The 26,118-nt window shown below is 38.1% G+C and overlaps 1 protein-coding gene and 1 pseudogene across 1 annotated transcript in view; both read right to left on the reverse strand.

Moving 5' to 3' along the window:
* The window catches only part of Cntn5 (contactin 5), a 1,166,275-nt gene that overhangs the window by 477,096 nt on the left and 663,061 nt on the right, over positions 1 to 26,118 (reverse strand). The window lies entirely within an intron of this gene.
* LOC116907832 lies at positions 13,162 to 14,160 on the reverse strand (annotated as a pseudogene).

Genomic DNA, 26,118 nt, shown 5'->3' on the forward strand with positions numbered 1-26,118 from the left:
GGTGGGGGAGGAATGCTAATTGTCACAGGAAACTAAAGAAACAAGTGACTCCTGGGGATGGGCGTGGGTTTCTTTTTAAGGCTATGCTGGGGAGGAGACTAATCAATACAGCTGCGGGCAATTGAGCAGATCTCTCTGTGGATAAGACTTTTGAGGAGTGTCGCCCAGGTGGGGTGGCTTTTCAGTGAGGCAGCTGGTTTTGAGTCATTCAATCCCACATCCAGGCTTTCCTAAGACCACACTCCACTGGGGTGAAATAATTTATTTGCCTTATTTTAGGTGACTTCTCTGGAGTGAGCAGGCTAAATGCTTGTTCATCCCTTCCCAAGAAAAGTCACACTACACGTGTAAAGTTTATGCAATATGTAAATATACACCAGGAGCCAGAGGTAGAATTATCAGCTTCGCTATAAAATGCTAATGTGAGAAAAATCAGAAGGTAGTTTGTACGGTGGTAATAGAAGCAACTTAGAAAGACTAGCCAAGCATTGAAGTATCATGCAAAAAGAAAAAAAAAGTTAGGTTATGTGAGCCTATTTGTCAGTTACAATATTCCTAATTCAAACAGATTTGTTGACTAGTGTGAACCATATGATAGTTCAAATATTGTGTTTATATGGATTGCATGCCAAAAGGAGATATTTAATGAGATGCATTAAGTTTTATAAGAAGTGATTTCCCCTGGGGTTGGCAAGAGAGCTTACCGAGTAATGGCAACTGTTGATTTCCCGGGAACCTGAGGCCATCCCTAGCCTCCACGTGCTGGAAGGGAGAACCTATGCCTGCAACTTGTCCTTTGAACTCTTTACACACATGAGCAAACACACACAACATCCATGATGCTTAATTGCCTTTGAAATTGAATATAATCACTTATAAATATGATTAACCACTTAAAACATAAAATTGTGCATTATATTTTATTAGTGTTAGTTGGTTGGTTAGTTAGTTAATTAGTTAGTTAGTTAGTTAGTTAGTCCCCTCAGTTGACCAGGAGTTACATGTATTTCGAAGCAGCTACCCACTTACTGTGTCTCACCTTATAATCCCATAATTCCTCTATTCTTACGAAGATTTCTATATGCAAGTCTTTTCCTACAAAAGAGGCCTTCAAAATAGTTTTTAACAGATAACAAATGATTTCACATCAGTCAAATTATGATCAATGTTGAAAATTTCCCAGCTAATGGGTGATTTGAACCCTCAGTTGGGCAATGCCTATCATTATGGTCTTGGGTATCTGCTCACTGTGGTAATATAAACTGTTGTTAGTAGAGATTCTGGGGATCTCTATTATTTCAACCGGAAATCCCTAAGAAAGTCCTCTATTTTGGTGGACCACATTAAATGTATGATTTTAGACCATTATTTCATTTTTATATAATGCACCAATAAAATACGTCCAAGTATCTTTTTGTCAAAGGAAGTACTATTTGGCACTGGTATTATGTGTATTATAAGATTCATTCCTTTATATTTATCTTATTTTATGTGTATGTATGTGTGTATGTATACCATTTGCATGCCTGGTGACACAGAGGTCAGAAAGTGTCAGAGTCCCTGGAATTATAGGTGCCTGTCCTCTGTAAGAGAACAAAGTGTTCTCAGTTGCTAAGTAATCTCTCCATTGGCCATATCATATCTTCCTTACATTTGTGGAGAGAAGCAGGAAAGAGTTAATGAAAGTAGTTTTTGAAGATCTGTGAAATGACAACGAACTTTAAACACCTTGAGAGTGTGTGGCAACGATGAAATTTACCCAAGCATCTGTGTAAATGTTCAAAGGCTTTACCACAGCAAGCCTGGTGATCAAACGAGTCTTCAAGTGTGTATTTAACGGGACAACTCCAATTTTCTGTGATCCTCACAGAAAGAAATGTCTTTGGCTCGTCCACTGAGCTTCGATTTGTGACAAGGCACAATCTACCCTTCCTTAAGCTTCGTCACACTTTAATAGTCACTGCTATTTATATTGGCAGAAAAAGAATAGAAAACGGCCTCAGAAAGGCTATGCTAATCTATGCAAATAACCCCCAATTGTTGTGACGACTTATGTGGCTTAGAAGGGATGCATCAAAAGAAAAAAATACAGGGAGATAGTCCTGAGAAAAAGGGCAAACAATCCAAAGCTCACTCTCATTATTCCTTCAGCTCTGCCTGGTGTCACTCTACTGTCCTCAGGGGACGAAACAGGACACTAGGATTTTACACATAACACTCTTTTCTGACAGCTGGAAAGCTCAATGAACCATCCAACTCCTGGCTCTCTTCAGCTTAGCCTCCTTTAAGGAAATGTTTGTGCTTTCTAGATAATGTCACACTGGCACTTACCAGTATATTATTAATATAATGGGGAACATTTTCTTTTCACCGCATAATGCAAAGTCTTTTTTGAAAAGCAATAAGTGTTTTATTAGTTCTGCATTTCTAACCATTGGATGGCTTTTATTTCTATGATCATTATCTGAGTTAACTGGTACTATTTGAATGACAATTGACAATATACTTTTAAAGGTAAGAGTTAGATGACAAATTAGAAATATATGACTAAAATTGTCTCTGGTCCGAATTCCCAGGTCAATTGCTCCGAAAACTATAGGAGGAGAGAAACTGAAAAACGTTTATAGAGGATAAGAGTGCTATAAACAGCACACAGTGCTTGCACAACGAGATTTCTATAAGGACCAGTATCCAGAATATAGAAAGAACATCAAAAAGTTGACAATTAAAAGCTCAATTGTTTAAAGAAAGGGCATTACATTTAGATACATGTCACCAAATGAAATGTAAGGATGACAAGTGTGGAAATCAAAAGTGTCCAGTCCTGTGGACTTTTCAACTCAAAAATCAGATTACTATAGCACTTTATATGAATAACTAAATCCAGAAGACTGAATACACGGAAGTCAGTGAGGGAGCAGAGCAATGGGGTCTCCTTCATACTTGGAGGGTAATGGTGATAAACTGGTACAATCATTTGATAAGATATTGTGACAATTTGTGGTATAACTAAATCTATTCTTACACTCACCTGACCAGTGAGTTCCTCGGTTTGAAGCATGGGCCCATGGGCAACAGAAAGGAAGTGTAACAACTCTAGGTTGAGGGGGTTTTGTTTTGTTTTGTTTTGTTTTGTTTTAATTCCTTTTTTGTCCCCCAGGAATAGACTGCATATTTCCATTTCTTTGTGATGCTTTGTCCACAGCAGAGCCTTCCCATTTTCTCCCCGGGGACACTTGTCGCTCAGTAAGTGTTATACCACAAGAGGTAGAGAAATTTGATGTGCCCTCACTTACTCAATTAACAATTCAGTGGTCTCCAAGTTCATGGAAAGGGCTAGAGCCCAAATCATTGCTGTGGACCCATAGACAATTTGATCAAGGAAGAAGGGAGGAAGGGGGACTCACCGTGTGGGATGCCCTAACCCTAAATAAAAAACCCAAATTCATTAGAGGCAAAAAGGCCCCAGATCGAAGGAAACCTTTGATTACCCTAAAACTCCAAAATTCAGAAACTTTTCAAGAAGTTGAAAAATAGAGGCATGTTAAATAAAATTAGCAAATTGAGGAAATGAGCAGAATGGTTTAACATTATAAATTTATAAAATTTAAAGATGAAGTTGAGAAGTCTAAAAGGCAACCCAAGAAAGAAAGGACTCTGGAGAGGTGAGCTACACTGTGGGCCTTCTGATCAGATTAGAAATGGCATCTCTCTTCTTGGAAATCCCTTTCTAACCCTACCATGTTAAAGAGTTCCTTCCTATTATTGTCAAACACATGAAACAGAAACAATATAACATCCAATGACACACAACACTGGCTGTAAGGTTACTTAAGGATCCATCAGGACACAAATTTTGTTCTCAAATTAATGTCATTCCCACATCCTCCCCGAACTTGTCCACCTTTAGACACACTCAAAAATTTTACAGCCAAGAGAGATTCTGTTTGGTGAACTTTGGGATCCTAATTTTGATTAAAAATAGAGACTGTGCTTTTGACCTGACTTAATCTAGAACTGTGCACAGAGTACCACAAATAAGTTACTGAGCAAAAGGTAGACAAAGCAGACCCTGGGGACACAGAAGAGAAGAACGTGGCATCTGCTTCCCTATGCAGGGTACCCTGGTCCTTCCTTCCCTGCTATACGTTTTAGTGGGAAAAGAGCCCCCTGATAGGCTAGAGCTGGACTGTCCAACCAGGCTCTGCACATCCCTTGCTTCTCTTCTGCTGCTGAGTCTCTATATATGGTGGGGTTTATCACACACAGTCTTTGGCTTAGTCCAGGCTCTATTCAAAATGTAGTTGTACATTTCATAGGTAAGACAGTTCTAGACTTTCCACTTTTATTTCCTGGATGCTGATTTTCTAAATGAATTTTCCTGAGCTTCCTGTGTCCTACACTGCATTGTGTAGACATAGCATGGCTAAGACCTGATTCTAAGATCTTCAGTTTAATATTAATGTTGACTTTCATGTATGATGTGTGCACATGCATGTATTTATGTATGTTTACATGTGTCTGTGTGTCTCTGTGATATGCTCACACAAATGAATAGGCAATAGCCAGGAGAGCAAGTCAGGGCGCTGCTCTATTACTCTGCTTTATTTGAGAGTTGGCTTCTCATTGAGACTGAAGTAGGCTGATGGCCAGCAGTTCCCAGATTATTGGTTTTGGTTGGGTTTTGCTTTGTAAAGCTCTGAATTGGTCACTGATTAATAAGAACTTAGAACATGCTTGTAGAAATATTTAATTATAATATCAGAAGTTGAGCAATACCTTATTTATAAATGGGAAAATATAGAAATCTCAAAATAAATACCCATCAGGTCAAAGTAATATAATGGGTAGAAGTATTAAATATATTTTATTATGTGAGAGCAGAAATAAAATCAAATTAAGATATTTACTTCATGGTTTTGTCATTTATTTTAATCTTCAAGTAATTACCTATGTTCTAGAAATGCTTGATGGTATTTTAAAATCTATACTTGGCTCCCTATTAATCTCTTAATTAATTGGCTTATTTGTCATGAGAATAGATTACTAATGATGTTTAACTTGCAAAGGATATCTTCACAAGGTTGACATCACTCTAGAGGAAATAAGAGAAAGTTCATTTGAAGTGTGTGCTTGGTGGATCCTAAGAGAAGAGTAGAAACTGGGTGCAATATTGGGATTGCATGAGCCTTGCACAAGTCCCTACAAACATCATAAAGCACATGTCACGGATGAGAGGATTGGCATAAGGGTCCTGCTTAAACACTTTAGAATAGACTCGATTGATTCTTGATATCAGGGAGAGAACTGTTCTTGCATGCTGTTTTAGTCCTTGCGCTGCTGTAATAGTTTATCTGTGACTGAGTCATTTATAATAAGCATTTATTTCTTAGATATGGAAGCTGGAATTCTAAGACCAGGCTATCACAAGGTGTCTAGTTAAGACCTGGAACTCTATGCTTGCATTATGAGTTTTTGAAGGCTGTGTCCTTCTAAGGGGACACATGCTTTGCCTGTTGACAGTCAGATAAACAAAACTGCAAAACAAAGCTGGCTGTGTGGAGCCTCTTTTACACAGCCTTCATTTATTTTATTTTTAAATTAAACTATATTTATTTATTTCGTGTTTATGGGTGTTTTGTCTGCATGGATGTCTGTACACCTTCGGATGCCTGGTACATATGGAAGCCAGAAGAGGGCACTGCATTATGTGAAACTAGAGTTACAGATGGTTTTGAACTACAAAGAAATAGTGGAAACTAAACCTATGTAGCTCCTTTGCAAAAGCAGACAGATTTCCCTCAAGATCTCATCCTATCTCTCTCCCAACATCATATACTTCTTTGAAATATTTATGTATTTATTTCTTCAATCCACTGTACATGTGAAAATGAATGTAGAATCACTCACTTAGGGATGGCCAGTCTCCTAGGGGCCACAGCACTAAGGAAAAGTGATTCTCCCTCCTACAGCAGCCATCAACTGCTGACAGCTCTTCTGTTATAAATAGGGCCATGAAATTTCATCCCGGTTCAGGCTTAATTTTTAACTGGCTTTATCCTGTGCAGCTGACCACAGCTGTGGGCTCATATATATGGCAGCCATGCCATGTCCAGAACAGCATTCCACCAGTCTCATCATCTTTTTTAAGTTCTTCTGTTCCCTATCCAAAAGGACTTTTTATCTTCCTCTAGAGACTCATCCATGTCCATGTCTGTTGCTGATCTATTCACAATAGCTATAAGATAGAATCAACCTACATGCCCATTGATTGACAAATGATTAATGAAAATGTGGTACATGTACACAGTGAAATGTGATGTACCCATAAATAAAAAATTAAATAAATGTTTTTAGACAAATTGATAAAATTGGAAAAAGTACTCTGAGTAAGGTCAACCAGGCCCAAAAAGACAAGTGCTGCATTTTCTTTCTTACACTACTATGTGAATCCTATTTTTAAATCAAATTGAAGCTGGCAAACTAGAAATGGGCCATTGGTAGTGCATTTAAGAGGAGAAAAGTAAAATACAGTTGAAATGGAGTCAGAGTAGGAAATAGTGGGAGCTTAAGAGTTCATGCAGGAAAGAACAAGGAGTAGCCATGGAGAGCTTAACCAAAATGAAGTATGTATGAAGAAGCTACTTAGTGACCTATAATTGTAGGCTTAGATTTTTCAAAACCTACTTTAATAAGGGTTCTTAAATGCTTTAACCTCCTTTACAGTCCAACACCCACTAGAGGTAGTGGAAATGAAAAGTTAATAGGGCAAAGGCGGGTGTGGACCTGTTTACAAATAGTTCTTTAGAGGTAGTCCCATCTTCATTGCCAGGATATCAGCAGTTTATTTGACATAAATTAGCAGTGGTATCTTTATCCACACCCAAACACCATTCACGAATCAGAAATGAGAGCGTGATCCAGAAGAAACCAAGCTTCTCTACCAATCTGCCCAAGTACCAGGAAATGGCAAGACGTCACTGGAATATTATGAAAAGTTCTTTGGTGTGTTTCTCTCTATGAAGTTATGACAATCATGATCAACAAAGAAGGCAAGGCAAACCAATACCAGGGCGTCATCAATGAAGACCAGCTTCAGCAAAGCCCACTGAAGACTTAATAATAAGAGGCAAAGAGAACCAATGCCCCTCTCTTGTCCAGTATCTGTGGTATTATAATTACACCATTTCCTAACATCACATGTTCTCTCACATGTCTACTATAGCAAAACATCACATGCCATTTTCCCAGGCAGCTGTAGAAAAACACTATGTGTCTGTTTTAAACAAAACATCCTCCTATGTATCTATCCCAAGAAAGCATCCTCTCATATGACAATTTCCAGAAATCCATCACATGACACAACTGTCTCTCCAAAGAAACCAGAAATTTCTACCTCACATAGTTTGGGAATCTAAGTTAAAAACATAGAATGTAGGATAGTAAAATGCTGTGAAATAACACACAATACTGGAAAGTAAAGGGTTAATCTTGGATGAGGGCAAGTAGATAAGGGAAAGGGAGTAATAGAATAGGTGAACCAAAACTAAAGACTCCACTAGTTTGTATACTAAGGCATTTAGAAAGAATTTCTCACAGAACTTGGAGTTCTACAATTGGCTAGAAACATTGGCTCCTATGACCAACACATTCTTTTGTCTTTGTTCTTCATAGAACTGGGGTTATAGATGCATACTTCTGTGCTTAGATTTGGCATGTATGCCAGGGAGCTGAACACTGTCCTTCAGGATGAACACAGTAGGGACCTTACTCACTGACTATACACCACAGGCCTTCTTAAGATTTTTGCAAGTATAGAGATTCAAATACTAGCAGATGTTCTTTGCTGAAAAGAAAAAATTAAGAAAGTATATCTACAAATCATTGAGATGTTAAAATGTGTGTGAATATGTGTATGTATGTTTGTGAATATATATGCTCAATTATTCTGCAAATAATCGGGATGTTATAATGTGTATAATGTGTATAATATGTATGCGTATCACATGCTTTTAACACTACTGAAAAACTCATAAAAAGAAATATGAGTAAAATCTTCCTTAGAATTATTGACCAGCACAAAAATCCATCATTTTAGAGGTGATAGATGCTGTAATTCTCATTTAAATACACATTTTTTTCTCTTGAGCAGACAAAGTTACTAAGGAGATTCATCATACAATAGCACACCATCTTTGTACTATAATTAAGAGAGACAAACACCTAACTTTCTCAACAGTACACAAAGTGGAGAGGCTATTTTCAATTGGTTAATTAATTGAAAGGGCACAATGATTTGTCTAGGCCAGTTCTACTGTAAACTTTGATAGCCCAAACCATTAAATTACATTGCCTAACAGCATTTCTAAAAGCACAAGTAGATGCTCCAAGCTACACATTGCTCACAAAAGAGTCTAACAAGATGAAAAAGGATACATATAAATTTCATCCTATCTCTCATGTTTGAAGAGGGAATTTCTTCAAAGACTATGTTTAGAAAACTACTGTATATTGGACAAGTATAAATGTGCCCATTTAATTTTACTTATTGCATGTCTTGTCTTCTAAGAAACAGATCTATGGTGCAGTTAGATTTAAGCAACATGTAGTCTTTTCATGGGAAAATGTGATTCAATATTTTACCCATTTTTTTGACTGAAACAGGTGATTCTTAGCTCCCAGATACAGCTGTTTAAAATATCTCAAACTTCCAGATGCACGACTTCTGCAGCACATAAAAACTGTGCAGAAGTCTATCATTGTGATGAAATTATGATATTGCTATAATAGATATTTATAAGCTGTGCTTTGCAACTCATCTAAAACAGTCAGATGAGATGTGACTGAGATCATCAAATTTCCCTTCCAAAACTGTCAAAGAAACATTTCGTATTTAGAGTTAGAATGGATATTAATTCTTCATATTAAAAACATCAAATATTTTGCAGTGAAGAGACTTGGAATATTATTATACAAAGGGAAATGCTTCAAGGCCTATTGTGTGTGTGTGTGTGTGTGTGTGTGTGTGTGTGTGTGTGTGTGTACAATGTCATGACTAAATGATATCTTTACAAATTAAGAGAATTGATTTATGCGTTTGGGCTTAACCTACTGTGAATAGAGACACATGAATCAAAATTTGTTTTTCTCCTTATATCAAAAAGCAGAGAAGCTTTGAAGTTTATGTTGCTGTTCTCCTTGACTGGGTTTCTTGTGTGCTGACCAGTTTCTGCCGTATATCATTAAATAGGAAGGGAAAGGGAAAGGAAAATTAATTTATGATGGGTTTAAGGGCAGAAATTATTAACAAGATTTTCATATACCTTTGGTCAAAGCATACTTACATGGCTACATTTAATACTGAAGAAAACTGGACATGGTAGAAATGGTGGTGGTTCTGCAGTGGCCAGAAATTATGCCCATTGTAAAGTACTTTAATAAGTAATTAAAACAAATGTGATTTATATCAAACATGTATGTTGAATAAAGAATATAGGGTACTTATCCTTTTGACACACAGTTGAGAAAATCCATTGGCTATGAGTAGTGAGGTATGATACATACACTTGATTCTCTACCTCTATCTATCTGCTCTTGTTACCTCTGTGTATCTCTCTGTCCCAGAGAGAGACAGTGTGTGCGTGTTCGTGTGTGTGTGTGTGTGTGTGTGTGTGTGTGTGTGTGTGAACGTGCATGCATGTGTGTGAGGTGCATGAGCATATATGTGCTTGGATGTTGAGGTCTGAGGATGATATTTGAAATCTTCCACCATCACTCTCTACTGTAAATATTGAGGCCTTGATCTTTCTCTGAACATGTAGCTCTCCACTTCAGCTAGTCTGGCAGGTGCTAGGTCCAGGAATTCTCTCTCTCTGCCTCCTAAGTAATAGGATGACAGGAGGGCTGCCAAACATATCCATTACATGATGTCTAGGGATCCAAATTCTGGGCCTCATGTTTGCATGGAAATTGTTTTCCTCAATAAACTGAAACTAATATCTACAAATCATCATTTCTATTCTTCTGAAGTTGCTTATTAGATTTTATCAGAACTAATCTCAGACTAGGTGCATCCACAAAAAGAAACATGAAATATATTTTAAAATGGTGATGTTCAGTGAGTGGCAAATTAGGTGCTTCTCTTGAGTCATTTAATAACCAGCCATTATAATCATTTTCTGTGTAGCTTCTGCACATTTACAAAAGCTGGAGAAAGCCACTAGGAATTTAAAAAGAGAATCATCTACTCCCTAAGTATATTGTAACATGATATTAGATAATATCTTATTCAGTAAGCATTTCATTAGAGATCAGAAATGGGAGAGTGCCATCCATTCTATTTCTCTTCATCATGGCAATATTTCATGTGCAAAGTAAATGCACAGTATTGAGTAGTAGTTTTATATTTTAGTAACAATTATGAAAGATAGAAAAGAAGATAAGAAAAGAGATGGAGACAATCATTCTATTTCTAGTAACATAAATAAAAATGAAACGTTCAGAAATAAACTAATGAGATAGGTGAAATATCTATGTTCTGAAAACTATCAAAGACACTGATGAAAGTATTAGAAAGAAACACACTAGAAACAGTCCTGTACCATGGACTAGAAGACTTAAAGTAGTTAAAATATTTGTATTACCCAAAGCAATATAAAATGATCTCTAATTACTATGAAAAACCCAGTGATTTTTTTTCTAAAACAGTAAAAGGTACAGAAATCCACATAGAACCATGAACAACTGTGAGTGGAAAGACCAATCCTGAGAAGAACAAAGTTTGAATAAGCAAGATGTTGAACTACATTACAAAGCTTCGGTAACCCATGTCTCCTGAGACCCAAATAAAAATGAGTCAAATGCAGTTATAGGTTAGACTGCAGAAATAATCTAAAGCAATAAGTCATCAACAAAGGATTCAGGAGGACAGACAGACAGAGTACAGTCATTAGGCAACAGTGTTAGAAGGAAAGGACATCCTTACATAGGGAACGCACATGTTAGACATTTCTAATCAAGGAATACAGAGCATATTTACATCATGAATCTGTGAAACTACTAGCCGAATGCACAAAGACAAACTCCAGATATCACATTAGGCAAATACTTATGGATAAACGATATAATGAATACATAGATATAGGGAATCTTTTGAGCTAAAACTCAAATGTTTCCAAGTGATATTGGCCATTACTGATGACATTTTATGATCAATTGAAGTGCTGGAAATCCAGTCAGGTCATTGTACACAATGGTCACATGCTCTATCCCAGGTGCACGCCTGTCACCTATACTTGATTCAAAGGAGCTGCAGCTCTTAGCCTCCACAGATCCTTCTCGTGTCTTCTCATTGTGCTTTTCTGATCATTGTTTTAACCTCTCACAATGAAGGGACCCACTGTTCTTCCAGTGCAAAACATCCTTGGCTGATTTCCTTTTCTGATGAGTCACAGAGGCAGGGTCCTTACATTCTTGAGTGTCCCCTGGCCCTAACTTGGTGCCAGGATGTTTGATGAATGTTTACTAATGAAATGAAATGGCCTACGATATAAATGGAAGATTAACTCAGGTTAACACAATAAGAACAGCGCAAGTTGAAACTGGGCGATGTTGGTCCCTTTTCATACCTGCAGTATGAAAAAGAGATTGTCCGTCACTTTTTTTTTTTAACTTTGTGACAGATTTTTTTTTCTTTTCTCCATCTTTATTAATACACCAAGTTCTGTCAAGCAATAGAATCAGTAGAAGATGCTTTAAAATGAAAGCTGCTGCTCCGGACAGCTCTGCAGGTTACTACTCTACAGTCTGGGAGTTCTCCTACTTCTCATCCCGAGACAAAGACCACGGCATCAGTTAACAACGGCAACACACAATTGTAGATGCTCTACATGAAAAATGGATATCACATCTTTTATAAAAGAACAAAAAATAAGCTTACATCAGAAATATTTATTGATGTTTCTGAGGTTAAAGAAGTAGAAAGGCTCTTTACACAAACCTCATGGGAGCTCCAGGAGCAATTAGAAAGTTGCAACTTTTCCTTAATTCTGTGCTACTACTGTGTAATTAAAACATTTATAAGGTCGGGCAAGGGGATGCCCAACAATATACTTCCACTGGGGAACCATTTCAAACCAACAAAACACATTTTACATCTGCCAATATAAACACTTAATGGGAGAAATTTGCTGAAGTGCTGAGCCAGGTTTACAAGCGGGTTTTTTTCCCTCGTTCTCACCTACTCTGTATAGGATCAATGATGGCAATCTATCAAGTACCTGGAAAGATTGATCTGTGTAATTGTGAAATTGAATAGTAAGGGAAATGAAGTAATGGACAGCTAAATAAAGAGCGGCCTCCCTTGAAGTTAGGAACTAAGGTCTTAAACAGAGTTTTAGCACTGACAGGTCAGTCACCTGCTTTCATTTTCCCCATGTTCTTTAGTGATTAAAGTCTTGGCCTTTCTCCATGTAGGGTTAGTATCTTTTTAAATTGTACATGTTAAGGGACTAAAGGAAACACCGTCCCTATGGCTTGCTTCCTCCCAAGGACTTTGTGATGGCTATTCTTAGTTGTCAATTTGACTATATCTGGAATTAATTAAAATTCAAAAATGGAGGACACACCAGTAAGGGATTTTTGCTTAATTTGAAGTAGTAATGTCTACTTTTAATCCATATATTTGACGTAAGAAAACACATGTCTTAAATACAGATCTTGAGGTGGGAAAAGGTATCTTTAATCTGGGCCACATTTTCTACTGGGACCCTATATATAAAGGCATAGAAGACGGAAGCTCTTGCTTTTTTGTCTGTTTGCTCTTACCTTGCTAACAAGTTCATTCCTTTGCTGGTAAGAACTTCTTTGGGATTCTAGCATATACTGAAGATCAGCCAAAACATATAGCCTCGTGGACTGAGCAACCAGCTACTGAATTCTTGGACTTTTCATTCATAATTAGTCATTGTTGTGTTAGCTGGACCATAGATGGTAAGTCATTTTCAGAGAGAGAGAGAGAGAGAGAGAGAGAGAGAGACTCATTCTATAAGTTTTGCTACTCTAGACAACCCTGACTAATAGAGATTTTGGATTTTGGTACAGGGTGGTTCTAGAGCAAAGGAAGTATTATAATGAAATCTTTTTTAAAAAAGAGATCTGAAGTGATTTTGCCCCTATTTTCTTCATGTTAAGCCAACCATTAAATTTCACAGTGATTTCTGGGGTGGGGCAGAAGGAAGGCGTCTTTCGGAATGATAGAGGACGTGGCCTGGTTGGCCTCACTGAGGGAGCTAGAGGAGCACCGACAGCCCTGCTGGCAGGTAGGTGATGTTCCAGAGCGGGAGAGTTGGTAAGCAATGTCCTCAGCAGCTTCCAGCTTTCGCAGCTCCATCAGGCCATCACCTGCTTGGCCAGCAATTTGGCAATCAGCTGCCTAGGATTCACCCTCGGCAGAGATGACGGCTGTTTTCTTCTACTGCTCAGCCTTTTCCACCACAAATCTGGCTCTCTGCTGAGCCACCTGTTTGTCTTCTTCCACCTCTGTGAACCCCTTCCCGAAGGTTCAGATGTGTCAGGGACACGTCATCCAGGATGAGCCCGAATGTTGCTGCTCGCTCATGGCTCACCTGCCTAGAGACCAGCTCTCGCTGAGTAATCAATTCTCCAGCATCGAATCGAGCCACCATCGACTTGAGGATCTCTGTGGTGATAGATGGCAGCACCCGCTCATCATAGTCCTCGCCAATGCTGGTATAGATAGGAGGAAGTCTTTTGGCCACAGGCCGGAAAAGGATGTGTAGTGTGATGTTGACATTCTGCCAGTCTTTGCTACCAGTGATGACCAGTACATTCTGTGGTTGAGAACGGCAGTCAAAGATAATTGGCTTCTGTACTCAAGGGATGAAAAAGCGAGTCCCTTCCTCTACCACAATGTCCTGTACACCACAGAATCCATCAAAGATGACAGTTCTGTGTCCAGCATACACGTTATATAAGGCACAGTTCACCAAGCCTCCTGCAACTGCTAACGCCAGGCTGAACTTTCCGTTGGACTCTTTGGCAGCCATGACTCCTTCTGCTGCTTCCACTCACACCTGTCTTCCCTGTGCTGGCCACGTGAATTCAAGGAGGAATCTTTTAAGTATCTGGAATAGGTTCCAATTTGACAACACCTCCAAGTACTAAAGCTTCTCCTGGAAACCCAGAGGACTAAAATCCCATGGTGTGAATTATTTTTTACAAAATTAAGGAGATAGATGCATTTTATTATTCTGATTCCCCAATTTTGAATGGCAATGGATTTGGCGACTCTGTATATAAAACTTTTGATAATTAGTGGAAAAATAAGGAAAACGATGCTGTTTGGTTGCTCTTAGAATATCTATATAAATTGATAAAGAATAGGAGTAAGCTTTGTGATTAAGTTAAAAAACTTTTAACATTTCAAATATGGTTATAGGCAGCAGTGGATTTAATGATTAAATTTGAGACTCAAGATCCACATAAACAGAATAAACGTTTCTAAGTATGCCCTGAAAGAGAATCTTCTCTCCAGCTGCCACAGAGCTTAAGTTTCAGAAAATCAAACGGAAGCCCTCATTATAAGGTTGTCTGAATTACAGTAAAAAATTCATGTCCCAACCTTGGAGGGTGCTGGTGGTTAAAGTACAGGCATTAATTGGTAGAGAATGGTATCCTGTAACTTGGGATGGGAATGTATGTGAGGATCCCATTGAAGCTGAGAACTTTAAACACTCAGATTCTCAAGGGATCATCTCACCTGAGGAAGTAGTCTCTCCACCCTCAGCAAAAGATGTCCTCACCCCCTCACCCATGAAATACTGTCTTTTTCACCTTTGACTGGCAAAATCAATCCTTCATTATCTGCTAAATCAGCCGTCACTTTCTTTGAAGGAAAAGCCAGGCAAGATAATACTGATGTCCCCCAGGGCCCATTAATACTTGCCTCTAGCTCTATAACCAGACTTCAGGCAAAACAGGTTCCTCGATGCTAGGAAGAAAGTGTAGTCCATCAAGAGGAAAGCTACACTATTAAGAGCTTAATGACCTTGCTAGTTAACTCAAGCAGATGTATGGGGAATGTGTATGGGAATGGATTTTAAGGCTGTGGCATAATGGTGGAAGGAACACAATACTGGATCATGCTCGGTTTATTGGTATGGGTCCTCTGAGTAGAGATTCCAGGTTTCAGACAAAAGCTTATGTAGATAAGAAGGGTGCCAAAAATTTGTTTGTGTGGTTGGCTCAAGCATTTGTCAAAGGATGGCCTACTGAAGAGGAATCTGGGATGCCTGATTGGCTTAGTGCCAATGAGGGGATTTTGAGGCTCAGGGAAATGGCAATGCTTGAGTCGATAAGTGTGACACATAATCCTCAACAATGGGAAGCCTCAGAAGACATGACCTTCACAAGTCCTATGAGATGAAAAAATGGTGAGAAGGGCACCAACACATTAGAGGAATTTTGTTGATACCCCTTTTCCAGTGCCAGGTCTTAGGGTTAGAGATGCCACTGCTCAGTTGGATGAATTAAATGCAGTGGGCTTAATTGGGCCCTAAGGTAGCAGGGGCCAGGTTATAGCACTGGAATAGCAAGGGAATTCTTATTGTAATGGGTTGAATAAAGAAAGTACTGCTTACAATGGCCTAATCTGTAATGGTTAGAACAGGCTGACTGTGTTTTCCAAACATGAGGCAGTTTTCAGACCTAGAACATCCTGAAGGAAGAAGGGTCAGCCAGATTCCTCTGAGGAAGGACCTTAACAAAATACCTACAAGTTTAACTAGTAGCCTGTCTCCATCTCTTCCCCAGACAGACATACAAACTTGTACAAGGGTGCACTGGCGGGAAGGCATCAGTCCGCCTTCCCAGGGTCTATTGCATATGGGTTCTGAATTGACATTGATTCTTGGAGACTTCAAAAACCACAGTGGCCCTCCCCATTTAAGGTAGGGACTTATAAAGGCCCTTATAAAGGCCAAGTGACTAATGGGCTTTTGACTGAAGTCTGACACACAGTAGGTCCAGTGGGTCTTTGGACTCATCCTGTGCTTATTTCCCTAGACCCGGAGTGTATAATTGGGACAGATATACTTAAAAGTTGGTAGAATTCTCACATTGGTCCCCTGACCTATGGAGTAAGGGTTATTAGGTTTGACAAGGCTAAATGGAAGTCATTAGAGTTGCCTATGCCAACGAAAATTGTTAATTAAAAACAGTATCATATTCCTGGAGGAACTACAAAAATTATTGCCACCACCAAGGACGTAACAAATATATGGGATAATGCTTGCCACCACATCTCCCTTTAACTCTCCTCTCTGGCCAGTGTAGAGGACAGATGGACCAGGGAGAATGACAAGTGACTATCAAAACTTTAACCAGTTATTGACTCTGATTGCGGCTGCTGTCCAAAATGTAATATTCTTTCTTGAGCAGAGGAATCCATCTTCTGGTATGTGGGATGCAAACATTAATTTAGCAAATGCCTTTTTCTCAGTCCCTGTCCATAAGAAAGATCAGCAGGATTTGCTTTCAGTTCACAGGGCCAACAGTCTACCCGTACAGTTTTACTGTAAGGATATATTGTCTCCAGCCCTGCATCATAACTTAGAAGGGATCTTGAACATATGTCTCTTCCAGAAAATAACACATTGGTGCACTATATTGGCTATTGTGCTGATTGAACCAAGTGAGCAGGGGCAGCAACCACTTTGAATTCATTGGTACAACCTCTATGTGCACCGGAGGATGAAAAAAAGAATTCAACCAAAATTCACGGACTTTCTACCTCAGTGAAATTCTTAGGAATATAGTGGTTTGGGACATGCAGAAATATTCTTTCTAAGATGAAGGATAAATTCTTGTACCTGGCCCCTTCTGCCATCAAGAAAAAAAGGGCAATGTTTAGGTTTAGTGTTTCTTTCTTGGTAGTAGAAAGGACACAGTTACAGTGCCACTTAGGTGGCAGCAGGCTGGAGTACTGGACCAGGGTTCTCCAGAAGGTAGACTATGTTTTAAATTAGCATCTAATATATAGTCTGGTTTCTCCCATAGATAGGATTCATGGGTCCAGGAAATCAAGAGGTGGTAAACGGAATACTGACTCATTAGGAGAATTTGTGCTTCCTGTCCCTGCGACCTTAAGTTCTGTTGGCTTAGAAGTTTTAGTTCTGGAATGGGGAGCTATGATCCACTCCCCTGTTCCCCCCACCCCATCCCCACCATCACACCAGATCCCTGTGATCCCTTTGGACTTCTAATGCCTTTAAACCACCAGCTGAATAAAGGAATAGCAGAGTTAGGAGGGGTAACTAATCCTTATTACCATGGAAAAACTGGACTGCTTCTCCACAATGGAGGTAAGAAAGATTTTGTCTGGAATGCAGGGGATCATGTACGGCATCTCTTCCTGCTACTGTACTGTGATTAAAGTTATTGAGAAACTGCAGCAGCCCAATCCAAGCAGGATGACAAAAGGCACAGGCCTGTCAGGAAGGAAGGTATAAACCGCTCCTCCAGGAAAAGAGCCAAGACCTCCTGAGGTTCTCTCCAAGGGTATGGGAAATATGAAGTGTGTAGTAGAGGAAGGTAGTTATAAATGCTAGCTAGAGTCACATGACCAACTACAGAGATGTGGATTATCATTGACATGAATATTTCTGTTGAATTTTGTTAATGTATCCGTACAGACATTTGTGTTTTCTCCATTTCTTTATCATGTGATGTAGCATCCATTAAGAGATTATCGGTGGTTATTATATTTAAGTTTGAGATACTAAAACAATGTTCCTCAAGGAACATTGATGCCTACTCTAAATTTATAATGCATTTGTTATTGTGGTCAATTATCCCTTCAAAGGACAGTTTTATTATGTTAGGCTTAATTATGATCTGGTTAAGTCTATAATGTATTTTCAATTGACTGTAGGATAGTCATATTTAGGCGTTATGATGACATGGTTATTGTTTTACGTGGAAAACAACATAGGAGATATGGTATTTCAAGTTGACAAGGTATAGATTTGTGGTGGCTATTCCTGGCTGTTAATTTGACTACATCTGGAATTAACTACAATCCAAAAATGAATAATACACCAGTGTGGGATTTTTGTTCAATTTGAAGTAGAAATATCTACTTCTAATTAAGATCTTTGAGGTAGGAAAACACATGCCTACAATTCAGATCTTGATGTGAGAAGATGCTATAATCTGGGCCACATCTTCTGCTGGAAGCCTATGTAACTATATGAAAGAATAAAGCTTTTACTTTAGCCTGCTGGCTCTTGCCTTGCTAACATGTTTGTTCCATTACTAGCATTAAAGTACACTTCTTCAGGATTCCAGCATATATTGAAGACCATCTGATATATACACATACAATATATATATATATATATATTGTATGATGAGAGAGAGAGAGAGAGATTTTATAAGTTGTACTACTCTAGAGAATCCTGACTAATAAAGATTTTGATTTAGTTGTTTGTGCCTGCCACAGGGTTATAATCTTTCAATACTATGTCAATTTAGAAGACTCTCTTTCCTTTGAAAGATCTCTTGACTGCAGAACTGATTACTGGTTCACTTGATTTGAATGGAAACCAGGTGAATAGTGATGCTCTACAGATGTCTTCTTCAACCAAAAGGCCCTTATTTGGAATGACTGTGTCTCTCCAATCTGTGGACCGCCCTCCCTCTTTTAGTCCTTCCATCTCAGTTAATCTATATTGGTCCCTGTGTGTACATTCTTCATATAAATTTATTTGTATAGAAGAGACACAGATTGAGAGAAGTCAAATGCTGGAAGACACACAGTTTTTATGGTACAGAAAATCAATATAAAGTTAATTTTACTGATGGAGGTTTCCTTTCATGAAATCACAGCTGAATGAAAAAGCAACACCATACTTCCTAATAACATGAGTCAGCCTGTACAGCAGCAGCACAAACCTATCAAATGGTTCTGCCATGTAATTAGACTAGAAAGACTCCTGAAAAGATGCCATGTTGTCTCTGTGTGTACTGAACCAGGTATGGACCTGCTAATGTCAAGCCTAAGGTGTGCATTCCTGACCTGACTTCTTTCTCCACACCACTCAGTCTCTATGCATTTCTCTCTTCCCAGTACAAGGATGTCCCCATCCTCCCCTCCCAAGTAACTCACAGCTCTTTGACCCTCAGTTCTCAATGCTCATTTTACATGTGTGAAGTTTTACACACATGGAAACTGATATATGGCATTGGAGACTGAGTTTCGGTGAGGCAGAGCATGCCTTAAGATTCTGGTGACTTCCGCTCACAAGCACAGGGCAGAAAGAGGAGTTGGCATATGCCCAATACACCCACCTTTCTAAAACCGTGCCAGAGACACACACTGCCTTCATGTAACTGTGCATGGTATCATCAACAAATACACATCAGTCAGAACAACAGTTTCTGGACCACCCATCGCCTGCATTTCTCCCTGTGGCACAGTTGCTGATCTGTTATAGATTCTTACTCAATGCACCAATATTGCATTCTACTCTCATAAACTGTTCTGAAGAAACATGAATTAGACTCGTGGTTTGAAACAAAATTAAGAATTTTTATAGCTATAAAGGGCTCAAGAAAAAATTTTCTCTGCCTTTGATTCACAACCCTTTTTAATGGTCACAATCAAACTTAAGTTAACAGATACCCCAAAATATTAATTGATTCATAAAAGTAAACACAGTTTAGTTATTAGAGAAATATCTGTTGTTTTTCTTAACCATTTCATATTTATTGTGCCATTAGAGAAAAGTTTCCATGGCAAACCAACACAATCTAGTATAACTCACATTGTGAACCCTCTCCAGTATATACAAAGCAGGTGAATAATGATTAAAATAATTTTGTATTTTATATTAGAAAGCTTACACTCTAGTAATTTGGAGTAATTTAACCAAAGCTATACCCTCACCCAACGCCAAGCATGTGCTTGGATTCATCACTGTGTCATCAGCACAGTTCTTTGAAAGGCAGCTAAAATGCTACACATGGTGTCCTGTTTAACAATAAGCCTATTGTTATTTAATTGTCCATAACGTTTAATAATTATATTTTCTCTTATAGATCACAATCTTCTCTAATGAAAATATTATTTCCCTTACTTGTTAATCATGAAATTTAACTACTTTTCTCCTAACGAATAAATACTTTAAACTTCTTGGCATGTTTTTGAAAAGTATCCAATAGGATGTAAAATACCTAATTTCATACAACCACACAACAGCAAGAGATGATAGATAAATGCAATGGAAAGAAAGTACTTAACCTGCCTTAAGGTAGATAAAACATTTAGGGTTTTCATTTAATGAAACTTCCTAAGTTGAGTAAAACAAAAAGAAGGAAGCTTTTGAAGGGCTTATGTTTAAGCTGTGAATTAACTCGCGGCAGAAAATCTTCTGATGGGTGAGGTTTAGGGCAAACTTATCTCCCAGTGGCCAAGTTCACTAAATAGGCAATAGCTACTCCCATACTAAATAAGAACAAGAATATCTGGTCACTTATATGATGGTTAAAACTCTCTTTCTGAAATAACATCTTGACTTGGTTCTTAAAATGAATTCAGGCAAAACTTTGATAGCATCTGTGCATTTACATGTGTTTCAGTGCCCTGTGTTATGTTTATAATTCACCAAATGGCTTATCAGTGCGAGGAGGGGGCCATTGTAGTGAGAATTTGGTTTCTTTAAAAAAATAGAAACACAGAAATAGACTGGGGATGTGTTTTCATTTTAATCCCCGTGTGGGATATGGGATGGCTTCAGATTGTCCAAAGAATCCCTATCATTTGCCTAGTGATCTAGCAGGGGAATTATTTTCCAGCTGCAGATATTTTCTAGGATTGTGTGAAGTTTGGAATTCTGGGGACTTTTTAGAGTGTACACAAATGTTAGAGCCCTGCGATTGGTTGGTTGGCTACTGAAAGGTTGTTGGTTGGTTATTATTGGTTGTTGTTGGTAATGGTTTATTAAGTAGTGGTGTGCCAAGAAGAAACAAGAAGAAGAACTTAGATATCCTAACAGGGAAGATCAAACAAGGCCCAAGGAACTTGATGCTTCTAATCAGCAGGAAGTAGTCTAACGATAATGCCACCCCCCTTTCCCATCTATCTTTTTTTCTCTCCTATCTAATGAAAGGTCGGAAGAAAAGGGTGTCTTAAGGTTTTCATTGCTGTGAGCAGACACCATGACCACGACAACTCTTATAAAAACATCATTTAATAGGGGTTAGCTTACAGGTTCACAGTTCAGTCCATTATCATCAAGCCAGGAAGCATGCCAGTGTCCATGCAGGAATGGTGCTGTCAATGGAGCTGAGAGTTCTGTATCTTGTTCCAAAGGGGATGAGAAAACTAAATCTTGCAGGCAGCTAGGAGGAGGGTCTTAACGCCTACCCCCACAGCTGATGCACTTCTACCAAGATCACACATAGTTTTAAAAGGCCACACCTCCTAGTAGTGCCACTTCCTGAGCCAAGCATATTAAAACCATCACAAATGGTGAAAAAAAGATCCCAAAATGTAGCCAAAAGTCCAGCTACAGTCCTTGAACAAGACACCCTTAGAAATACAAGACAGAATTCAAGGACATGGCTATCAGATGAAAACACTTGCTGCACAGCTTATAACCTCATTTGGGGTTCCCTAGTAACCATGTAAAAGTTGGACATGTTGCTGTGTATCTGTGATTTGAGCATTCCTACAATGAGATGGGAGGTAGAAACAAGAGACTGTCCTGGAAACTGGTGGGCCACCCATCTGTAGGACTCAAGCAGGAGCAAATAACATAAGATAGAAGCAGAGAAATGACTCCTAAGAGGTGTCTTCTGACATTTCCATGACCACCATTACACCATTAAGTATGTGAACCGTCACATGCAAAAACACATACCCCAATAAACACAAAAACAAATTTGTAAATTGCAAATGACAAAAGAGAAATTAAACAAGCACAGTACTGTGGGTCTTCAGCCAGAAGACACTTTTTTCTGACCATTTGATACTAAATTACAACATACTGCAATTATTAGATTCCGTGAGGTTTTTGATACATACAAAACTATATTTATTTAAATTTTTGATTTGTATTCAACAAACTGAGTTTCACTGTGACATTTTTATAAATATTTCATCATGCTTTTTCCATATTTGGCTATATTGTGCCTACTTTCTTCCTTCTCTGTAATTGTATTCAAATCAGAATCTCAGTAATTCGAAACATATTACACATTATCATCATATTAATGGTCTTCTTGAATCTTAGCCAATTTAGCATGGATGAGCTTGATCAGTTATTTGAAGACATTCAGTACATAGACCAAGCACAAGAAGAAATTCTCTTCAGGACCAGGGTGTCCTGTGCATGGGAGGTTTGTAGACATCAGACTCAGGATACAATTTCAGTTTCACTTACCAACTTTCATATTCACACCAAATCAGTTTCTCTTTCTTCCTAATTTCCTGCATGATTGCTGTTTCTTTTTGAGAATTTTAAAATGTTCTACATGTATTTCTCCAAATTTACCTGTTGCTATTTTAGTAAAATAAAACCAATTCAAACCTCTGCAGAACAAAGTGACTAGTAAACTGGAGTGAGACATCACATGTATTCTAAGCGATAATGCACTATTGGAATTCCAAAGACTGAGAATGGCTTGGGATAAAAATGTTCATTTTTAAAGTATTGACTTTAAGCTGAATTAAATAAGTGGGTAGAAAATGAGCAGGTAAAAATCTTAAGAAGACACTGTAGGTAGACAAAAAACAGAGGTAGAAGCACCTCGTGTCTAACGAGGCAGTTACAACGTTCACTTCATATAAGCTTTTGAGTTTCCTTAGAGGTCAGTCCGGGTAAATTATGTATTATTAATAGTACCCACTCCTATTTATAAGGTTAAAAAATTAAAGTGGGGTATGACAGCATATACCTGTAATCCTAGCACTATTTAAAAAAAAGCAGAAAGATCTCAAGTTTGACCCCAATCTGGGCTACAGAGCGAGATCCTGTTGAAGGAGAGGAAAAAGAAGAAAAGGGGGCAGGGTGGGACTGGGTGGCAGGAGAAACTCAATGGGAACCCTGCTACCGCGTGAAGTTACTTCAGATGATACAGGCAGTGCACTGACTGTGGCGTCGGCTGGTACAGGTGCTAAGCTGCACGGTGTCTGATGAGACACAGGTTGTACATTGCATGAATAGCTGCTGAGGACCCAGGTAGAGGCTGAACTCTGGCCTGGGTCTACTCACAGGTCAGGACGAATCTACACAGCTCTCTTTAGGATTTAGAGGGAGCCCTGGTGCAGACACAGTCTCCACCTTTTGTCTTTTACTTCACAAAATTAACACCCCCTTCCTACTTTTTTCATTTGATTCTTTTTGAGTCATAAATAAATCATATTTCTATCAGGGAGTACTAGCATTGTGATAATATTTAAGCCTTAATCTATATGCTTTTTGCTCTTTGTTCTAAATTAAATATAGTATATTGGCAAAACGAGAGAGTTCATTTTTTGCAACAGTACTGGCGTAGACTTCAAGTCCAGACACACTAAATTTTCTTATGTTTCCATTTCCCATTACTTCTACTCTTCCCTCCTTGTCAAAGCACATCCCAAGGTTGTTCCTCCGACGTATACATTTTATTAAGACCAGGACTAAAAGGAGAGCAGATGCTGCCTCTATTCTTTCAAAAGCTCTTTTGCTTTCCGATGGTAATTATTCTCTCAAGATCTTCTCATTATGAGACATTTTGAATAAAGGTCATGGTCACGTTTAAATTACACAGCCCCTTAGGTAAGCTGAATGAATGATGTTTAAATGTTTGTGTTTCTCACCAGGAGCTAATACTTCCATGGGATTTAGCCATGTATTTTTCTTCGAAATTGTTGTATGCAAGTAAAATGGATACGTTTCAACAAGACACTCTGAGTTTAATAAAAAATAAGAGTAATTAAAAACCTACGCTGGCTAAAGAGGGCCTAGGGCTCAACTTCAGGCAGTAGGGAGCGCTGTTATGCAGCCCCACAAAAAAACTTGGCCCCACCCCCACGCCAGTCGATTTCCATCTTCTTTAATAATTAGATATATGCTCAAGTCAAATGGAATCCTAAAGTCTTCTGGGGAGATGTGTTTTATTTATTTGTTCATCTAAAATGAATGGGTATTTTAATATTTATATCTTCCAATCTATATTTCCCTGATCTTTGTTTAAGATTCTGTAAATGCAAATCTGGAGGTGTAAATAATTTCCCCAAGAGAAAAATCTGTTTTGATGTGGAACTTCATACTTTTCACTTTTTTCTTCCTTGTTCATCAAAAAACGAAAACTAGCTTTTACATATGTATGTGTAATAATATGTAATTTATACACTGTGTTATACTGTATATGGATACATGTTCATACATTTTATGCATATCTATGTATATGTACACACACAAATATATAATATATTTACTTGCATATATATATATATATATATATATATATATTATCCTGGGTTTTGTGAGTTTCAATACTCACTGATCAGAACTATCCTGAGTTAAGTATTACACAAGATTTCTGGAGCTTTTGAATTTGGGGTGATTTATGTGAACTTCTAAATGTAATGTCTTGAAAGTAAATGCTTGGTACTCTATAGAGGAACGATAGAGCAATGTGTAAGTTTGGTCAGAGAAAGATGTATGGGGATGAGTATAAAGAGTGAAATCTAAATCAACATGAGCAGCACAGAGAGGAGGCAATAAAACAAGGGAAACTGGGCGAACCCAGGAGACTAGAAGCCGTCATCTTTTCAGCTTTTATAATGGCTGACCTTCTAACCCAGCCCATTGCCTGCACATAGAAACATGAGCACAAGACATTACTAACTCCCAAACGTGTGTCAAATCCTATAGGGGAGCAATGATTCTAATCATTTGCTCATGACAGAGGTGTAGGTTGGGCACCTTTGATGTCTATTTTAAGCAAAGCTACACACATTTTAAAATTTATATTTCTTCGTCATGGCTACAAACACTGTATTGTCCATGACATACAGGCCACATTCTTTCCCCGAAATGTTCAAGTTCCATGACCCTTGGTTGTCTCTCCAGTTTAATTTCTCATTTCCCACTTGTTAGCTATGTATATTTTCCACACAGTGTGTACACACACACACACACACACACACACACACAAATGCATGCATACACACAGCATATTTATGATTATTTTCCTTATGCTCTTTTTTTTAAATTTAGTTTTATGTGCTATTTTCTGAAATAGATTTGAAGGCAAGAACTAAAACATTAGTGTATTTCATTATGCTCTGCCATAGTTTCAGAGATTTTAAAATATAAAAATACAGTACTTAGTAATTAAAATACATCATTGTTTTGAGACATTTTGACTTTATGGATGTTAAAATGTGAGAAAGGTTCACCTTGCAAGGAAATACAGTACTAGATTTGCTATTCTAGCCACAAGATCAAGATGAGTGAAATTTTATTAAGAATTTAGGAAGTTATTTTGAATCCAAAGATCTCTGTAACATTTTTGCAAAGTGAAATTTGGGGTTATAGCAGATATAAGCAGAGTGAGTCATGTTACACAGAAATATAATGTACACAGCTACTTGGAAGGATCCTAGCTCAAGTACTCAGATTACTATTTCAGAAATTATTTCTCTGTATAATACAGACAAGGAATATAGTACTTATGATGGTGAATATCACACCATAATAAAATCAAGTTGTCAATTGACAGGATCTAGAAACAGCTAGCAGACAAGTCACTGGGCATATATGTGACAAATTGTCTGGAGTGGGTTAATTAAGCTGGGAAGAGCCATTCTAAATGCATGTAATCATACTCTATACCATGGATTCTTGACTTAATATAAAAGCAAACATGAGCTGAGGACCAACATTCATTTCTGTTTCATGACTGTAGGTGTCATGTGACCAGCTGCTTCTGACTCCTGTTTCCAAAATTTTCTGTCATGATTGGCTGTACCCTTAAACACTGAGGCAAAGGTATCCCTCCCTTATTTAAATCATATTTGTTATCTTATTATAGCAAAGAGTACTTAAT

The sequence above is a fragment of the Rattus rattus genome, chromosome 8 (genome assembly GCF_011064425.1).
Source record: "Rattus rattus isolate New Zealand chromosome 8, Rrattus_CSIRO_v1, whole genome shotgun sequence".
Taxonomy (NCBI): domain Eukaryota; kingdom Metazoa; phylum Chordata; class Mammalia; order Rodentia; family Muridae; genus Rattus; species Rattus rattus.